Below are 18,231 nucleotides of genomic sequence, written 5' to 3' on the forward strand. Positions count from 1 at the left end.
CCAAAGTTTCCTTGTGCCCCTTTGTGGCCTCCCTCCCTTCCCTTCCCTCCATACCTAGGCAAACACTGATCTGCTTTCAGTCACCACAGGCTAATGTGCATTTTCTAGAATTTTATGTAAGTGAAATCATACAGTATGCCCTCTTTATTGCCTGCCTTCTTCTGCTGAACTTAATGATGTTGAGATTCGTGCCTGTTGCTACATATATCAAGAACATATTTTATTGTCGAGTGGTATTCCACCACATGGATATGCCACAGTTTGTCTCTACATTCACCTGTGGATGGACATCCGAGTTGTTTCCAACTTGGGGCTATTACAAATAAGATTCACATGAGTATCTGCTGACATACACTTGTTTCTCTTAGGTTTCTCTTGCATAGACATATACTTGTTTCTGTTAGGTAAATTCCTAGGAATGACATGGGTGAGTCATTATGTTTAACTTTTTTTTTTTGAGATGGAGTCTCGCTCTGTCACCCAGGCTGGAGTGCAGTGGTGTGATCTCGTCTCACTGCAAGCTCCGCCTCCTAGGTTCTCGCCATTCCCCTGCCTCAGCCTCCCAAGTAGCTGGGACTACAGGCGGCCGCCACCACGCCTGGCTAATTTTTTGTATTTTTAGTAGAGACGGGGTTTCCCCGTGTTAGCCAGCATGGTCTCGATCTTCTGACCTCGTAATCAGCCCGCCTCAGCCTCCCAAAGTGCTGGGATTACAGGCATGAGCCACTGCGCCTGGCCATGTTTAACTTTTAAGGAACTGCCAAACTATTGCCCAAAGAGGTTGTACACTGGCCCTTCCCACCAGCAGCATGTGAGAGTTTCTGTTGCCCCCACCCCACTCCCGCCAGGACTCCTGCATTTGGAGGGCAGGAAAGAGGCACAGACACAGAACCTGGACCTCTCTGTCCTTCTCTACCAACCGCTATAGTTCTTTATTGATCTCAAGTTGAGAGTACCTGGAGGGAAGGGCTGAGTCTAGGTCACTCTCTGTGCAGTGTTCATTTGGCCAGACTTTGATAAGGACCATTGATGTGGACTATGTAGTACTGTGGCATAAGATCACATCCCTGTATTGTCCAAGAAGGCTTATGAAAGGGATAGGTCATTCACTAGGTACCTGATTGTGGTGCTTCTGAGAATAACTGTTTTGGAAGAAGTACAGACCACACTCTATGATAAGGTGATTAGCTTCCCTACACAGGTTCTAAGACACATTTTGTGGCCCCCAACAGGCAGTCACACTGTCCTTATCTGTTCTGTCTTGCAGGCACTGCCAGAGCCTCCACAGCGGTTGGGCAATACTGTGGATCTGACCAGAGCTCTGGACGGCCTCTTGGGGTTAGGCCACCCAGATTGCATCCCATTACCTTCACATGGAGCAAGAGTTTTGCAACAGTAGTTTCTGCCCTAGAGAGTTGGTGAGAACTTCTGCTTAGCAAACACAATAACAGGGTGAGGGGAGAAAGTGGGGGGCTCCTGGAGCAATCAGAGCAATAGAATTGCCACTACCCTAAAGGGCAGCAGTCTCTTTCTGGAAATGAGGCTTACTCACATGTCTTTACTAGGGCAGGATTCTTACTATAGCAGAAGAAGTCATATTCTAGCAGGAACTCCAGCACAAAATTCAGACCTTCCTGATGAATTGATTGGATGTTCGCGGGGTGGTGAGGGGGGACTGGCTGAAGCCCATTTCACAGAGCAAGGAGGCTGCTCCTGGAAGAGAACTCATCAGATGGGAATCAGGGGCCAGGATTGGGGGAGCTGGACCTTCTCCCACCGTTTGGGGAAAAAAAGAGCAATGCTGAAGACCAATATCTAGCTCAACACTGCCCCTGAAGAGTCTGCTCCAAGTCCAATGGAGAGCAAAAGAGTTCCAAAAAGAAATCAGAAAAGTCTGTTAGACTTTGGGGACTCTCAAGCAGAGAGACCCACAAAGATCACCATAGACCTCCCAGAGCCTGGCACTGCAAGTGCACCCGTCCTTCTTCAGTGGTGACTCTAGGGTGCATGTCCAGCAACTGCAAAGCCCAGAGAAGCATGTGGGAGACACCCCTAATAGACTCCCCCAAGTCCCTGAGGAGCACATTACAGGGCTGAAGCTCAGCATGAATGCATGGCCACCGCAATCCAGGTTGTTGCTATTGACGTGACTTCATCTGTATTCATAGGTTGGGGATGCCCTGGGTAATTGGGGCAACATAATTATTTCTTTAAATTAGATGTCACTGGGATGCTCCAACGTACATCAGTTTCCCCTACCTGTCAATTCATTTAGTGCTCCACAAAAATGTATTAAGCATCTATGATATGCCAAACAATGATTGATTTGGAGATACGAAGATAAAAATATGAAAGCACTGCTTTCAAGAACCTTACCATGGGGGAAGGAGCAGCCAAATGGATGAGGAATTATAAACCCTTGGCTACATTTGCAAGGTAAAGGGAGAGTTGGCCAAACCAAAAGAGTGGGAAAGAGCATCCCAGGGAAAAGGGAAACACATGCCAAGACCCCAGAGGAAACTGGGACAGCCCCTTGGGGGTTGAGGGGACTGTAGGTGGTTCCCTGTGGCTGGAGTTAAGGGTTCCGTATTGGGGGTGGGGGGAGCCTGAAGTGACAGGGTTGGAGAAGTAACAGGAGTTAGATGGAGGGTACCAGGTGACCGGCTCAGGAGTCTGACTTTATCTGAGTGTAACCAGGGTCCTTGATGAATTTTAAGAGGAAAAGAAAGTGATCAAATTCATATATTAGGAAGCTTGTTCTGGCAGTAGATTGGAGGGTGGGTTAGAGGGGGAACTATTTGAGGTAGAGAACATTTAGGAGAGGAGGGGCAGGTGGAGAGGAGGAAGAGGAGGATGAAGAGCAACTAACAGAGCCAAGCATCATTCCAAGTGTTTATCAGTATAGACTCATTTAATCCACATAACAACCCCATGTAGGAGCTGCTCTCATTATACCCACTTCACAGATAATGAAGTGAGATTAAATCACTTGACCAAAGTCCAGGACTAGGTAGATGGATTCTAACTCACACAGCCCAGTCTGGAACCCACAACTTTGCATGACCATTGCCTTAGGTGAGGTGAGAGAGAATAAAGTATTGCCTAACACTCTCAGTGAAGATGGTGAGGAGGAGATAGTCAGGAGTGTTGTTAAGGAGAGGAAGAGTAAGGAGCAGGTACATTTCTGGTTTGGCAGATGATTGAACAAGGAACCACTCAGGAGAAAGACGTGTCAGGAAATACAATGAGATTAGTTTTCTACATGTTGAATTTGCAACATCTGTAGGCCCTCAGGGAGATTTAAGGAGATAATTGCATGTCAGAGTTTGGAGCTTAGGGGAGACACTGGTTGGGAGCAGTAGCTATGGGAGACCCTGGCACATGTCAGATGGCAGCTGAAGCCATGAAAACCGGTGGACTCACCAAGAGGGGGCAGTAGAGTGAAAAGAGAAGAAAACCAAAGTAGAATCCTCAGGAACCTCAATATTTGAGGAATAAATTAAGAAATAGAGCAATAAACAAGACAAGAGAGGTCAAGGGGAATAGAGGAGAATGGGTTAGTGGGATTCAGTGATATAGAGATCAAGTAAGACCTGAACGGTAACTTTCCACCATAAATAAAGATGAAAAGCATACAGCAGGCAGGAAGAAAATATCTTAACATAATTGACAAATATTCAAAACATAATTGTATAAAGAGCTCCTACAAATCAATAACAAAATCAATCAATAACAAAATAACAATCCAAGGCAGGGCATGGTGGTTCACGCCTGTCCCAGCACTTTGGGAGGCCGAGGTGGGTGGCCAGGGATTCGAGACCAGCCTGGCCAACATGGCGTGAAACCCTGTCTCTACTAAAATTACAAAAATGACCCAGGAGTGGTGGTGAACACTTGTAGTCCCAGCTACTCGGGAGGCTGAGGCATGAGAATGGCTTGAATTTGGAAGGCAGAGGTTGCAGTGAGCCAAGATTGCACTCCAGGCTGAGCAACAGAGTGAGACTCTGTCTCCAGAAAAAAATAAAAATAAAAAATTTATTTCTTGCCATGCGCAGTGGCTCATGCCTGTAATCCCAACACTTGGAGAGGCAGAGGCAAGAGAATCACTTGAGGCCAAAATAAAATAACAAAATAACAATCCAAAGCAAAAGGGAAATAGATAAGAATAACTAATTCAGCTGGGCCCAGTGGCTCACACCTGTAATCCCAGATATACAGGAGGCTAAGATGGCAGGATCACTTGAGGTGAGAAATATACTTATATATGATATAGTAGATATATCTTTTTTATTAAGAAGGAAGGAAAACATGTTTGTATTTGCATAGAGAGAATTCCAGGAAAATGTACACACCAAGTTGTAGACAGTAGTTGTCTGAGGAAAAGATATGGGTGAACAGAGGAACGGAAGAGAGACTTTCCAGCTGTGCTTTATATGCTTTTGTGCTTTTTTATTGCTTGTATTCTTTACAATATGCACGCTTTGTTTTGTCATATTAAAAGTTTTGTGTGTTTGTGTGTTTCTTTTTTGTTTCAATAGTTTTGGGGTACAGGTGGTTTTCTGTTACATGGATAAGTTCTTTAGAGGTGACTTCTGAGAGATTTTTATGCACCTGCCACCCAAGCAGTGTACACTGTACCCAATATGTAATCTTTTATCCCTCACCTCCCTCCCAACCTTCTTCCCTGCATCACCAAAATATGCTATATCACTCTTAGGCCTTTGCATCCTCATAGCTTAGCCCCCACTTATAATTGAGAACATATGATATTTGGTTTTCCATTCCTGAGTTACTTTACTTAGAATAACGGCTTCCAGCTCTATCCAAGTTGCTGCAAAAGACATTATTTTGTTCATTTTTATGGCTGAGTAGTATTGTATGGTGTATGTAGGGAAAAGAAAGAGAGATCAGACTGTTACTGTGTCTATGTAGAAAAGGAAGACATAAGAAACTCCATTTTGACCTGTACCCTGAACAACTGTTTTGTCCTGAGATGCTGTTAATCTGTAACTTTGCCCCAACCTTGAGCTTATAAAAACATGTGTTGTATGGAATCAAGGTTTAAGGAATCTAAGGCTGTGCAGGATGTGCCTTGTTAACAAAATGTTTACAGGCAGTATGCTTGGTAAAAGTCATCGCCATTCTCCGGTTTCGATAAACCAGGGGCACAATGCACTGCAGGAACCTCTGCCCTGGAAAGCCGGGTATCATCCAAGATTTCTCCCCATGTGATAGTCTGAAATATAGCCTTATGGGATGGGAAAGACCACACTGTCCCCCAGCCCGACACCCGTGAAAGGTCTGTGCTGAGGAGGATTAGTAAAAGAGGAAGGCCTCTTGCAGTTGAGATAAGAAGAAGGCCTCTGTCTCCTGCCTGCCCCTGGAAACGGAATGTCTCAGTATAAAACCCGATTGTACATTTGTTCAATTCTGACATAGGAGAAAAACTGCCCTGTGGCAGGAGGCAAGACATGTTGGCAGCAATGCTGCTCTGTTATTCTGAGATGTTTGGGTGGAGAGAAGCATAAATCTGGCCTATGTGCACATCTAGGCATAGTATCTTCCCTTAACCTTATTTGTGACACAGATTCGTTTGCTCACATGTTTTCTTGCTGACCTTCTCCCCACTATCACCCTGCTCTCCTACCGCATTCCTCTTGCTGAGATCGTGAAAATAGTAATTAATAAATACTGAGGGAACTCAGAGACCAGTGCCGGTGTGGGTCCTCCATATGCTGAGTGCCGGTCCCCTGGGCCCACTGTTCTTTCTCTATACTTTGTGTGTGTGTCTTATTTCTTTTCTCAGTGTCTCATCCCACCTGATGAGATATACCCACAGGTGTGGAGGGGCAGGCCACCCCTTCAGGTGTATATAAACCACATTTTCTGTATCCACTCATTGGTTGATGGGCATTTAGGTCGGTTCCATATCTTTGCAATTGTGAATTGTGCTGCTATAAACATGTGTGTGCAAGTGTGCTTTTCACATAATGACTTCTTTTCCCTTGGATAGATACCCAGTAGTGGGATTGCTGGATCAAATGGTAGTTTCACTTTTAGTTCTTTAAGAAATCCCCACACTGTTTTCCATAGTGGTTGTACTTTGCATTCTCACCAGCAGTGTAAAAGTGGTCTCTTTTCACCACATCCACGCCAACATCTATTGTTTTTTTGACTTTTGAATTATGGCCATTCTTGCAGGATTAAGGTGGCATCTCATTCCAGTTTTCATTTGCATTTCCCTGATGATTAGTGATGTTGAGCATTTTTTCATGTTTGTTGGCTGTTTGTATATCTTATTTTGAGAAATGTGTAATCATGTCATTTGCCCACTTTTTGACAGGATTATTTGGTTTCTTCTTGCTGATTTGTTTGAGTTCATTGTAGATTCTAGATACTAGATTCTAGTCCTTTGTCAGATGCTTATTTTGCTGATTTGAGTTCCTTGATTCTGGATACTAGTCCTTTGTCTGAATACACAGTTTGCTAATATTTTCTTTAACTCTGGGCTGTCTGTTTACTCTGCTGGTTATTTCTTTTGCTATGCAGGAGCCTTTTAGTTTAATTAGGTCCCATTTATTTATTTTTGTTTTTGTTGCATTTGCTTTTGGAATCTTAGTCATAAATTCTTTGCCTAAGCCAATATCCACAAGAGTTTTTCCAAAGTTATCTTCTAGAATGTTTATGGTTTCAGGTCCTAGATTTAAAGTCTTTGATCCATCTTGAGTTGATTTTTGTATATGGTGGGAGATGGGGATCCAGTTCCATTCTTCTACATGTGGTTTCCCAGCACCTTTTATTGAAATGTCCTTTACTCAATTTATGTTTTTGTTTGTTTTATCAAAGGTCAGATAGCTGCATTTGGCTTTATTGCTGGGTTCTCTATTCTGTTCCCTTAGTCTACATGCCTATTTGTATACCAGTACCATGCTGTTTGGTAATTGTAGCCTTGTAGTATAATTTGTAGTCAGGTGATGTCTTTTTGCTTAGTTTTGCTTTGGCTTTGTGGCCTCTTTTTTGGTTCCATACAAATTTCAGGATTGTTTTTTTCTATTTCTATGAAGACTGATGATGGTATTTTGATGGGAATGGCATTGAATCTGTAGATTGCTTTGGGCAGTATGGTCATTTTCACAATATTAATTTTTCCATCCATGAGCATGGGGAGTGTTTCCATTTGTTTGTGTCATCTATGATTTTTCAGCAGTGTTTTGTAGTTTTCTTTGTAGAGATGTTACTCCTCCTTGGTTAAGCGTATTCCTAGGTATTTTATTTTATTTTTTGCAGCTGTCATAAAAGAGATTGAGTTCTTGATTTGATTCTCAGCATGGTCGTTGTTGGCAGATAGCAGTGCTACTGATTTGTGTACATTGATTTCATAACCTGAGACTTTACTGAATTCATTTATCAGATCTAGGAGCTTTCTGGATGAGTCTTTAGGGTTTTTTAGGTATACAATCATATCAGCAGTGAACAGTGACAGTTTGACTTCCTCTTTTCCAATTTGGATGCCATTTATTTCTTTCTCTTGTCTGATTGCTGTGGCTGGGACTTCCAGTACTATGTTGAATAGAAGTGGTGAAAGTGGGCATCCTTGTCTTATTCCAGTTCTCAGGGGGAATGCTTTCAACTTCTCCCCATTCAGTATGATGTTGGCTGTGGGTTTGTCATATAATGGCTTTATTACTTTGAGCTAAGTCCCTTCTATGCCTATTTTGTTGAGGGTGCTGGATTTTATTAAATGCTTTGTGTCTATTGAGATGATCATATGGTTTTCCTTTTTAATTGTATCTATGTGATGTATCACATTTATTGACTTGTGTATGTTAAATCACCCTGCATCCCTGGGATGAAACCCACTTGATCATGATGTATTATATTTTTGATGTGCTGTTGGATTTGGTTAGCTAGTATTTTATTGAGGATTTTTGTATCTATGGTCATCAGGGGTATTGGTCTATAGTTTTCATTTTTTGTTATGTCCTTTTCTGGTTTTGGTATTAGGGTGACACTGGCTTCATACAGTGATTGGGGTGGGGGGGGAATTCCTTCTTTCTTTATCTTTTGGAATAGTTTCAGTAAGACTGGTACCAATTCTTCTTTGAATGTCTGGTAGAAATCAGCTGTGAATCCATCTGTTCCTGGACTTTTTTGGGTTGGCAATTTTTTATTACTGATTCAATCTCACTGCTTATTATTGGTCTGCTCAGAGTTTCTATTTTTCCCTGATTTAACCTAGGAGGATTGTATGTTTCCAGGAATTTATCCATTTCCTCTAGATTTTCTAGTTTGTGCACATAAAGGTGTTCATAGTAGCCTTGATTGATTTTTTGTATTTCTGTGTGATCGGTTGTAATATCTCCAGTTTCATTTCTAATTGATCTTATTGGATCTTCTCTCTTCTTTTCTTGGTTAATCTTGCTAATGGTCTATCAATTTGGTTTATCTTTTCAAAGAACCAGCTTTTTGTTTCATTTATCTTTTATATTGTTTTTGTTTGTTTCAATTTCATTTAGTTCTTCTCTGATCTTCATTATTTCTTTTCTTCTGCTGGACTTGGGTTTAGTTTGTTCTTGTTTCTCCAGTTCCTTGAGGTGTGACTTTAGGTCATCAATTTGTACTCTTGCAGACTTTTTGATGTAAGCATTTAACACTATGAAATTTCCTCTTAGCGCTGCTTTTGCTGTATCCCAGAGGTTTTGATAAGTTGTGTCAATATTATCATTCATACTAAAGAATTTTTTAATTTCCATCTTGATTTCATTGCTAACCCAAAAATCTTTCAAGAGCAGATTATTTAATTCCCATGTATTTGTATAGTTTGAGAGTTCCTTTTGGTGCTAATTTCCAGTTTTATTCCACTGTGCTGTGGTCTGAGAAGATACTTGCTATTTTGATTTTCTTAAATTTATTGAGACGTGTTTTGTGGCCTATCATATGTTTTGTCTTGGAGAATGTTCCACGTGCTGTTGAGAAGAATGTATATTCTGCAGTTGTTGGAAAGAATGTTCTGTCAATATCTGTTAAATCCACTTGTTCTAGGGTATAGTTTAAGCCCATTGTTTCTTTGTTGGTTTTCTGTCTTGATGATCTGTCTAGTGCTAAGAGTGGAGTATTGGAGTCCCCCACTGTTGTTGTGTTGCTGTCTATCTCATTTCTTAGGTCAGGTAGTAAACGTTTTATAAATCTGGGAGCTCCAGTGTTAGGTGGATGTAAATTTAGAATTGTAATATCTTCTTGTTGGACTAATTCTTTTATCATTATATAATGTCCTTCTTTGTCTTTTTTTACTGTTGTTGATCAAAAGTCTGTTTTGCCAGAAATAAGAATAGCTACACCTGCTTGGTTTTGGTTTCCATTTGCGTGGAATATCTTTTTTCCCTTTACCTTGAGTTTATATGAGTCCTTATGCAGCAGGTCAGATTTTCATTAGCAGCCAAGGTCAGTTTCCACTAACCCTTTACTATAATTTTGATGAATACATAAGTTAAATATTAAAGAACTGGAGAAACCAGTGTCTGGGTGTATTAGTCCATTCTTACACTCCTATAAAGAACTACCTGAGACTGGGTAATTTATGAATAAAAGAGGTTTCATTGACTCACAGTTCTGCAGGCTATACAGGAAGCATGGCTGGGAGGCCTCAGGAAACTTACAATCACGGCAGAAGGTGAAGGGCAAGCAAGCGTGTCCTACCATGGCAAAGCAGGAGAGAGAGAGTGAAGGCAGAAGGGCTACACACTTTCAAACAACCAGATCTCATGAGAACGCACTCACTATCATGAGAGCAGCAAGGGAGTTATCCACCCCCAAGATCCAATCACCTCCCACCAGCTCCCTCCTCCAACACTGGGAATTACAATTCGACATGACATTTGGGTAGGGACATGGAGCCAAACCATGTAATCGAGTATGAGGACTAGAATGCAAAAACAAACCCATTAAGACCTTGTCTGGGTTTTCTCAGACCCTAAAGTCTGATCAAATAATAAAAGCATTCTAACACATATACCTCATACCAGGGCCCACTTAAGATTAAGAAACTTTCCAAGGCTCTAGAGAAAGTTTTCCAGACCCCAAACTCTAGTTAAAGATTAGATATAGATTGAATGAAACACTCTTGCTTGTAGCTGCACTCCCACATGTAGTCATAGAGTGTAAAATATATATAAGCACTGGGGAAAAATTTGTAACTTTGAGTTGGTCTGGTGAGTTGCTCCAACCTTCTCCCTGTAACCATTTGCAGAAATAAACTCCCTTCTTTCCCAGTCTGTCTGCATCTTGTTATTGGACCATAAGTGCAAGCAGCCGGACCTCATTCATCTGGGAACACTTATGTGTTAGTTGTGTCTCTTGAAGACAGCAGATATTTGATGGGTGGTTTTTAAATCAATCCTGCCACTCTGTATCTTTTAAGTGGAGCATTTAGGCCACTTACATTCAATGTTAAAATTGGGATGTTCTGTCTGGAATTGGTTCCTTCCGGTGGGTTCTTGGTCTTGCTGACTTCAAGAATGAAGCTGCAGACACTCGCAGTGAGTGTTACAATTCTTAAAGATGGTGTGTCCGGAGTTTGTTCCTTCAGATGTTCAGATGTGTCCAGAGTTTCTTCCTTCCGGTGGGCTCGTGGTCTCGCTGACTTCAGGAGTGAAGCCGCAGACCTTCGCAGTGAGTGTTACAGCTCTTAAAGGTGGCTCGTCCGGAGTTTTTTGTTCCTCCTGGTGGGTTTGTGGTCTCGCTGACTTCAGGAGTGAAGCCACAGACCTTCGCAGTGAGTGTTACAGCCCTTTTTTTTTTAATATTTTACATTTTGTTTTATTTTATCAAAGTTATGCTTGCTTCCAGATCTGTGAGACAATATTTTTAATATGGAAAACAGAACATCAACAAAACAAACAAGAAAATGACTTGCAGCCTTGAAGTATACTCAGGGCAAGGTAGTGTGGGTGACGTCTGATTAAAGAAGCTAAGTCAGAGCCAGAAATCACTTTATGTTTTAAGTATAATAATCAACAAGTCAGAATCACAGCCGATAATTAAACTTCTTAGGCAGTTGCTTCATCATAACATTCATTTCTGCATACATACTTTCAGGTTGGAAGTAGAAATTCTCAAATGTCTGAATAACCAATATACAAAAACAATTCTGAAGACGTTAATTAAAGAAGCACCTTCATACAGTGTTCTCTGATTCAAAAAGTTTTGAAAGGGGCTTGGATTTGGAGGAATGCAGGAGGCAGCCAGATGGATGGGGAGAAAGGAGGATGGTCAAAGAGGCAGAGCCCTTTGCTATGAGAATCAACTTCAACCAGAAAAGATCCACTTTTACTAATTTTACAAAGTAGGATTTCACATGAGTTATCTTTAAAAATATCTTCAAAGAAAGTGTTTACTTACTTTAAAAAGAGAGTCCAAAAATCACTGTCCTAAAGAATGGATATGTTTTGTTACAAAAGTAGAGGCAATAAGAAATTTGTAGTATAGTGATGTTAAGGAAGAAAACTAACTTCTGAGCTATTGTCTACATTTCTGTTCATTTAATTCCATTCTCTCTGAGCCATCCCGGTGCCTCCTTGTTATGAGAATACCCCCTTATCTTATACCATCCAACAAACAGAATCCTGTAATTCCTTTGGTAGATTTGGGATTCTGGTTTACATAACTATTGACTATGGCAGAAACACCTAGGATACTATCTCAGTGTATTTACATGGTTCCTTTTGATTCTACATTTAGATGGTGCCTTTTTGCTTATTATGCTTGTTACTTATAGGGAATGCGGTTTTACAAGCTAAGATCTTCTTGGCTGTGGTATTATTCCATGTAGAAATTAGCTCAGCTCCTTCTAGTCACTAAGAGACCAAAGGCTGTAGTAACTCTGTCTCCCTATCACCTCTCTGGATTTCTATGTGGTCCATGACTCCTGTAAGACTAATTTCTTTCTTTTTTTAATGATACTTTAAGTTCTAGGGTACATGTGCACAATGTGCAGGTTTGTTGCATATGTATACATGTGCCATGTTGGTGTGCTGCACCCATTAAACTCGTCATTTACATTAGGTATATCTCCTAATGCTATCCCTCTTCCCTCCCCCCACCCCATGACAGGCCCCAGTGTGTGATGTTCCCCACCCTGTGTCCAAGTGTTCTCATTGTTCAATTTCCACCTATAAGTGAGAACCTTGCAATAGTTTGCTCAGAATGATGGTTTCCAGCTTCATCTATGTCCCTACAAAGGACATGACCTCATCCTTTTTATGGCTGCATAATATTCCATGGCGTATGTGTGCCACATTTTCTTCATCCAGTCTATCATTGACAGACATTTGGTTTGGTTCCAAGTCTTTACTATTGTGAATAGTGCTGCAATAAACATATGTGTGCATGTGTCTTTATAGCAGCATGATTTATAATCCTTTGAGTATATACCCAGTAATGGGATGGCTGGGTCAAATGGTATTTCTAGTTCTAGATCCTTGAGGAATTGCCACACTGTTTTCCACAATCGTTGAACAAATTTACAGTCCCACCAACAGTGTAAAAGTGTTCCTATTTCTCCACATCCTCTCCAGCACCTGTTGTTTCCTGACTTTTTAATGATCGCCATTCTAACTGGTGTGAGATAGTATCTCGCTATGGTTTAGATTTTCATTTCTCTGATGGCCAGTGATGATGAGCATTTTTTCATGGGTCTGTTGGCTGCATAAATGTCTTCTTTTGAGAAGTGTCTGTTCATATCCTTTGCCCACTTTTTGATGGGGTTATTTGATTTTTTCTTCTACATTTGTTTAAGTTCTTTGTAGATTCTGGATATTAGCCCTTTGTCAGATAGGTAGAATGCAAAAATTTTCTTCCATTCTGTAGGTTGCCTGTTCACTCTGATGGTAGTTTCTTTTGCTGTGCAGAAGCTCTTTGGTTTAATTAGATCCCATTTGTCAATTTTGGCTTTTGTTGCCATTGCTTTTGGTGTTTTAGACATGAAGTCCTTGCCCATGCCTATGTCCTGAATGGTATTACCTAGGTTTTCTTCTAGGGTTCTTATGATTTTAGGTGTGACATTTAAGTCTTTAATCCATCTTGAATTAATTTTTGTATAAGATGTGAGGAAGGGATCCAGTTCCAGCTTTCTACATATGGCTAGCCAGTTTTCCCAGCACCATTTATTAAATAGGGAATCCTTTCCCCGTTTCTTGTTTTTGTCAGGTTTGTCAAAGATCAGATAGTTGTAGATGTGTGGTATTATTTCCGGGGGCTCTATTCTGTTCCATTGGTCTATATCTCTGTTTTGGTACCAGTACCATGCTGATTTGGTTACTATAGCCTTGTAGTATAGTTTGAAGTCAGGTAGTGTGATGCCTCCAGCTTTGTTCTTTTGGCTTAGGATTATCTTGGCAATGTGGGCCCTTTTTTGGTTCCATATGAACTTTAAAGTAGTTTTTTCCAGTTCTGTGAAGAAAGTCATTGGTAGCTTGATGGGGATGGCATTGAATCTATAAACTACCTTGGGCAGCATGGCCATTTTCACAATATTGATTCTTCCTATCCATAAGCATGGAATGTTCTTCCATCTGTTTGTGTCCTCTTTTATTTCATTGAGCAGTGGGTTATAGTTCTCCTTAAAGAGGTCCTTCACATCCCTTGTAAGTTGGATTCCTAGGTATTTTATTCTCTTTGTAGCAATTGTGAATGGGAGTTCACTCATGATTTGGCTCTCTGTTTGTCTGTTATTGGTGTATAGGAATGTTTGTGATTTTTGCACATTGATTTTGTATCCCGAGACTTTGCTGAAGTTGCTTATCAGCTAAAGGAGATTTTGGGCTGAGATGATGGGGTTTTCTAAATATACAATCATGTCATCTGCAAACAGGGACAATTTAACTTCCTCTTTTCCTAATTGAATACCCTTTATTTCTTTCTCTTGCCTGATTGACCTGGCCAGAACTTCCAACACTATGTTGAATAGGAGTGGTGAGAGAGGGCATCCCTGTCTTGTGCCAGTTTTCAAAGGGAATGCTTCCAGTTTTTGCCTACTCAGTATGATATTGGCTGTGGGTTTGTCCTAAATAGCTCTTATTATTTTGAGATACATCCCATCAATACCTAGTTTATTGAGAGTTTTTAGCATGAAGGCTATTGAATTTTGTGGAAGGCCTTTTCTGCATCTATTGAGATAATCATGTGGTTTTTGTCTTTGGTTCTGTTTATATGATGGATTACGTTTATTGGTTTGCATATGTTGAACCAGCCTTGCATCCCAGGGATGAAGCCAACTTGATTGTGGTGGATAAGCTTTTTGATGTGCTGCTGGATTCGGTTTGCCTGTATTTTATTGAGGATTTTTGCATCGATGTTCATCATGGATATTGGTCTAAAATTCTCTTTTTTTGTTGTGTCTCTGCCAGGCTTTGGTATCAGGATGATACTGGCCTCATAAAATGAATTAGGGAGGACTTCCTCTTTTTCTATTGATTGGAATAGTTTCAGAAGGAATGGTACCAGCTCCTCTTTGTACCTCTGGTAGAATTTGGCAGTGAATCTGTCTGGTCCTGAACTTTTTTTGATTGGTAGGCTATTAATTATTGCCTCAATTTCAGAACCTGTTATTGGTCTATTCAGAGATTCAACTTCTTCCTGGTTTGTCTTGGGAGGGTGTATGTGTTGAGGAATTTATCCATTTCTTCTAGATTTTCTAGTTTGTTTGCGTAGAGGTGTTTGCAGTATTCTCTGATGGTAGTTTGTATTTCTGTGGGATCAGTGGTGATATTCCCTTTATCATTTTTTATTGCATCTATTTGATTCTTCTCTCTTTTCTTCTTTATTAGTCTTGCTGGCAGTATATCAATTTTGTTGATCTTTTCAAAAAACCAGCTCCTGGATTCATTGATTTTTTTGAAGGGTTTTTTGTGTCTCTATCTCCTTCAGTTCTGCTCTGATCTTAGTTATTTCTTGCCTTCTGCTAGCTTTCGAATGTGTTTGCTCTTGCTTCTCTAGTTCTTTTAATTGTGATGTTAGGGTGTCAATTTTAGTTCTTTCCTGCTTTCTCTTGTGGGCATTTAGTGCTATAAATTTCCCTCTGCACACTGCTTTAAATGTGTCACAGAGATTCTGGTATGTTGTGTCTTTGTTCTCACTGGTTTCAAAAAACATCTTTATTTCTACCTTCATTTCATTATGTACCCAGTAGTCATTCAGGAGCAATTTGCTCAGTTTCCATGTAGTTGAGCGGTTTTGAGTGAGTTTCTTAATCCTGAGTTCTAGTTTGATTGCACTGTGGTCTAAGAGACACTTTGTTATAATTTCTCTTCTTTTACATTTGCTGAGGAGTGCTTTACTTCCAACTATGTGGTCAATTTTGGAATAAGTGCGATGTGGTGCTGAGAAGAATATATATTCTGTTGATTTGGGGTGGAGAGTTCTGTAGATGTCTATTAGGTCTGCTTGGTGCAGAGCTGAGTTCAATTCCTGGATATCCTTGTTAGCTTTCTGTCTCATTGATCTGTCTAATGTTGACATTGGGGTGTTAAAGTCTCCCATTATTATTGTGTGGGAGTCTAAGTCTCTTTGTAGGTCTCTAAGGACTTGCTTTATGAATCTGGGTGCTCTTGTACTGGGTGCATATATATCTAGGATAGTTAGCTCTTCTTGTTGAATTGATCCCTTTATCAATATGTGATGGCCTTCTTTGTCTCTTTCAATCTTTGTTGGTATAAAGTCTGTTTATCAGAGACTAGGATTGCAACCCCTGCTTTTTTTTTGTTTTCCATTTGCTTGGTAGATCTTCCTCCATCCCTTTATTTTGAGCCTATGTGTGTCTCTGCACGTGAGATGGGTCTCCTGAATACAGCACACTGATGGGTCTTAATTCTTTATCCAATTTGCCAGTCTGTGTCTTTTAATTGGAGCATTTAGCCCATTTACATTTAGGGTTAATATTGTTATGTGTGAATTTGATCCTGTCATTATGATGTTAGCTGGTTATTTTGCTCATTAGTTGATGCAGTTTCTTCCTAGCCTCAATGGTCAGTTTCTTCCTAGCCTCAATGGTCTTTACAATTTGGCATGCTTTTGCAGTGGCTGGTACCGGTTGTTCCTTTCCATGTTTAGTGCTTCCTTCAGGAGCTCTTGTAAGGCAGGCCTGGTGGTGACAAAATCTCTCAGCATTTGTTTGTCTGTAAAGGATTTTATTTCTGCTTCACTTATGAAGCTTAGTTTGGCTGGATATGAAATTCTGGATTGAAAATTCTTTTCTTTAAGAATGTTGAATATTAGCCCCCAGTCCCTTCTGGCTTGTAGAGTTTCTGCCAAGAGATCCACTGTTAGTCTGATGGGCTTCCCTTTGTGGGTAACCCGACCTTTCTCTCTGGCTGCCCTTAACATTTTTTCCTTCATTTCAACTTTGGCGAATCTGACAATTATGTATCTTGGAGTTGCTCTTCTTGAGGAGTATCTTTATGGTGTTCTCTGTATTTCCTGAATTTGAATGTTGGCCTGCCTTTCTAGTTGGGGAAGTTCGCCTGGGTAATATCATGAAGAGTGTTTTCCAGCTTGGTTTGATTCTCCTTGTCACTTTAAGGTACACCAATCAGATGTAGATTTGGTCTTTTCACATAGTCCCATATTTTTTGGAGGCTTTGTTCATTTCTTTTTACTCTTTTTTCTCTAAACTTCTCTTCTCAGTTCATTTCATTCATTTGATCTTCAATCACCTATACCCTTTCTTCCACTTGATCAAATTGGCTACTGAAGCTTGTGCATGCATCATGTAGTTCTTGTGCCATGGTTTTCAGCTCCATCAGGTCATTTAAGGACTTCTCTACACTGTTTATTCTAGTTAGCCATTCGTCTCATCTTTTTTCAAGGTTTTTAGCTTCTTTATGATGGGTTCCAACATCCTCCTTTAGCTCAGAGAAATTTGTTATTACCGATTGTCTGAAGCCTTCTTCTCTCAACTCGTCAAAGTCATTCTCCATCCAACTTTGTTCCATTCCTGGCGAGGAGCTGCATTCCTTTGGAGGAGAAGAGGCACTCTCATTTTTAGAATTTTCAGTTTTTCTGCTCTGGTTTCTCCCCATCTTTGTGGTTTTTATCTACCTTTGGTCTTTGATGATGGTGATGTACAGATGGGGTTTTGGTGTGGATGTCCTTTCCGTTTGTTAGTTTTCCTTCTAACAGTCAGGACCCTCAGCTGCAGGTCTGTTGGAGTTTGCTGGAGGTCCACTCCAGACCCTGTTTGCCTGGGTATCACCAGTGGAGGGTGCAGAACAGCAAATATTGCAGAACGGCAAATGTTGCTGTCTGCTGATCCTTCTTCTGGAAGCTTCATCTCAGAGGGGCACCCAGCTGTATGAGGTGTCAATCGGCCCCTACTGGGAGGTGTCTCCCAGTTAGGCTACTCGGGGGTCAGGGACCCACTTGAGGAGGCAGTCTGTACATTCTCAGATCTCAAACTCCATGCTGGGAGAAGCACTACTCTCTTCAAAGCTGTCACACAGGGACGTTTAAGTCTGCAGAAGTTTCTGCTGCCTTTTGTTCAGCTGTGCCCTGCCCCCAGAGGTGGAGTCTACAGAGGCAGGCAGGCCTCCTTGAGGTGCAGTGGGCTCCACCCAGTTCGAGCTTCCCAGCTGCTTTGTTTACCTACTCAAGCCTCAGCAATGGCAGACATCCCTACCCCAGCCTCGCTGCTGCCCTGCAGTTCGATCTCAGACTGCTGTGCTAGCAGTGAGTGAGGCTCCATGGGTTTGGGGCCCTCCAAGCCAGGCACGGGATACAATCTCCTGGTGTGCTGTTTGCTAAGGCCATTGGAAAACCTCAGTATTAGGGTGGAAGTGTCCCAATTTTCCAGGTACCATCTGTCATGGCTTCCCTTTGCTAGGAAAGGGAATTCCCGGACCCCTTGCACTTCCCGGGTGAGGCGATGCCCCGCCCTGCTGCATGGGCTGCACCCACTGTCTGACAAGCCCCAGTGAGATGAAGCTGGTACCTCAGTTGGACATGCAGAAATCACCCATCTTGTGTCGCTCACTCTGGGAGCTGCAGACTGGAGCTGTTCCTATTCAGCCATCTTGGAACCTCCCCCTGAGTGTTACAGCTCTTAAAGGTGGCATGTCTGGAGTTGTTTCTTCCTCCCAGTGTGTTCATGGTCTTGCTGACTTCAGGAGTGAAGCCACAGACCTTTGCAGTGAGTGTTACAGCTCATAAAGCTAGTGGGGACCCAAAAAGTGAGCAGCAGCA

Source organism: Gorilla gorilla, chromosome 11, assembly GCF_029281585.2.
Source record: "Gorilla gorilla gorilla isolate KB3781 chromosome 11, NHGRI_mGorGor1-v2.1_pri, whole genome shotgun sequence".
In the NCBI taxonomy this organism is placed as follows: domain Eukaryota; kingdom Metazoa; phylum Chordata; class Mammalia; order Primates; family Hominidae; genus Gorilla; species Gorilla gorilla.